Raw genomic sequence first — 3129 nt, 5'->3', positions numbered from 1 at the left:
TTCTGTTTTTTATTCTGTCATTTATTTATAATTTCAGTCCATTATGATCTGATAGAGTACAAGGTAGTATCTCTATCTTCTTGTATTTGCTAACAGTAGCTTTGTGGCATAAAATATGGTCTATTTTAGAGAAGGCTCCATGTGCTTTTGAGAAGAAAGTGTATTCGTTCTTTGTTGGATGGTATATTCTATATAAGTCAGTTAAGTCTAAATTGTTGATTGTGTTATTGAGATCTATGGTTTCTTTATTCAATTTTTGTTTGGACGATCTATGAAGCTGTGAGAGAGGTGTATTAAAATCACCTAGTATTATTGTGTTGTGGTCTATTTGATTTCTGGAATCGACAAGGATTTGTTTGACGTACATGGATGAGGCAATATTCGGGGCATAGATATTTATGACTGTTATGTCTTGCTGATTTATGCTTCCCTTAAGCAGTATGTAATGTCTTTCTTTATCCCTTCTGACTAGTTTTGGCTTGAAGTCCACATTATCTGAAATGAGGATAGATACTCCAGCTTTTTTGCTGTGTCCGTGTGCATGGTATGTTTTTCCCCATCCTTTCACCTTTAGTCTATGGGTATCTCTTTCTATGAGATGAGTCTCTTGCAGGCAGCATATTGTTGGATTTTTCTTTTTAATCCAATCTGCCAGTCTATGTCTTTTGATTGATGAGTTCAGGCCATTAACATTCACGGTTATTATTGTGATATGATTTGTATTCCTAGTCATTGGACTCATTTTTGTTTTTTGACATGATTTGGTTTCTCCTTTATTTGGCTATTCCTTTAGGCTAGTTCCTCTCGTTGCTGATTTACATCATTGTTTTTAATCTCTTCCTCATGGAATATTTTGCTGAGAATGTTCTGTAATGCCGGCTTTCTTTTTGTAAATTCCTTTAGCTTTTGTTTATCATGGAAGGATCTTATCATCATCAAATCTGAAAGTAAGTTTTGCTGGGTATAAAATTCTTGGTTGGCATCCACTTTCTTTCAGGGCTTGGTAAATGTTGTTCCAGGCCCTTCTAGCTTTTAGGGTCTGGATTGAAAAATCTGCTGTTATTCTTATTGGTCTCCCCCTGAATGTAATCTGATTCTTTTCTCTGGGTTTATAATTTCTAACTGAGAGTGCTGGTTAATGCAATCCACATAACTGTAAATTTCTGATGAAGGTTCCTATTTCTACCAACAACAACAAAAAAAAGTTTACAAGAAGCAAAATACAAGCAACAGAAGTATATTTGGGCAATAATTACTTTAGAGCTTACAACTGGCAAATCTAAATTTCCAAATGCTTTTTAAAACTCCATTTTCATAGCCAGGCTTGGTGGCCCATGCCTGTAATCCTAGAGGCTTGGGAGGCTGACTCAGGAGAATCGCAAGTTCAAGGGCCAGCCTCAGCAACTTCCTGAGGCCTTCAGCAACTCAGTGAGACCCTGTCTCTAAATAAAATGCAAAAAAGGGCTGAGGATGTAGCTCAGTGTTTAAGTACTCCTGGGTTCAATTCCCAGTACAAAAAAAAACCCCAAAAAACCCTGTCCATTTTCATAACCATGTTTTTGTTATTAATTGTGGAAAGTAATTAATTCGTATTGCTTTGTGATAAGGAAAAAAATCTTTTAAAGTCTTTGTATGTTATCTTTCACCTGATTTTATGAAAAGACTTTACTTGCCATACTGGCTTGGATAGCATTCCTCAAAATTCATGTCAATTCAACTTCAGAATGTGGCCTTATTTGGAAATAACATTAATCAGCTACCATATAATCAGTTAAAATGAGGTCATACTGGATTAGGATCAACTCTAAATCCAATGGTTGGTGTCTTTATAAGAAGAATATGTGAAGACACAGACACACAGGGAAGACAGGCAAGTGATGACAAAGATTGCCAGAAGCTAAGAGGAAGCATAAAAGAATTCTTCCCTGGTGGTTTCAGAGGGGACCTGCTTCTACCGATAAATTTGTTTTGGACTCCTAGACTCCAAAAATGAGAGAATAATTTTTTTTAAGCCATTTAACAAAGTAAACCTGTATACCACATCACCTTTTGACAGTTTTAGTTAAAAATCTGAAAAATTCCTTTTTTTCAATTTTAAAAATACCATACATATGGTAGCTATCACGTAGTCAGGTCAATTCTTCCTGCAAAATCTCATTACTATTACCATTTCTGCTTTAATCAGTACAGTTAATTAATAAAGAACAAAAATCTACCCAATCTAAAAAGCAGGTGGGGAATTACTTTATAAATTGCCTATCGTCCCACAAGAAGTTTCCTATCCATAGGTAGCCTATTTAAACTTCTGCTCTTATCCTGTTCTAGATAAGTGGAAGATCTTACTGTTTTCCCATACACATGTGTTACTTTGATCACAGTGGCTTTTTGAGCAAAATGCTCCTTTTCCTCTTTAGAAATCAGCTTATATGGATACATGTTCTGCCATGCAGTCCTGTACTTCTAGAAATACACAGTTTCTCTTAGGATCTCTCTAAAACTTCAAGGGCTGGGGATATAGCTCAGTTGGTAGAGTGTGGTAGAGTGCTTGCCTCACATGCACAAGGCCCTGAGTTCAATCCCCAGCATCATGAGAAAAGGGTTAAAAAAAAAAAAAAAATCAAAAATACCAACTTCACATAATGTAGCATTTTTGTGAAATTTACTTAAAAATACGTGAAACATGATTTTAACATTTTATTTTTATAGGTCTAATTCAAACTTTTTTTTTTTTTGTACACTGGGGATGAAACCTGTGCCTTGCACATCCCAGGCAAACATTACGTCACTGAGCTCCCCAGCTCTCTCACATTCTTTACACGTTTTTCTGTACTAAAGATATACTAATTTCCCCTTCCTCCCCAAATTCCAATAATAATTTACCACTCAGATTTGTGCCTAATTTTAGACTACCTTGCATATTTTTTTTCATTGTTCATGAGTATTTAAAAAGAATTTTTCCTTCTCACATCCCAAGAATTATAGGCTAACAGAAGGTAGATATTGTCGCTTATATTTTTTATTGCCTTTCAGTGGAGAGGAACAATTCTAGAACAGCCATTAGCTCAGTGTCAATTTTTTTCCAAATACTGCTTGAACTACTTAATTCTCTTAAATTAAAACAACAATAAC

Source organism: Sciurus vulgaris (assembly GCF_902686455.1).
Source record: "Sciurus vulgaris genome assembly, chromosome: 5".
Lineage (NCBI taxonomy): Eukaryota > Metazoa > Chordata > Mammalia > Rodentia > Sciuridae > Sciurus > Sciurus vulgaris.
This window is presented reverse-complemented; position numbering follows the sequence as displayed.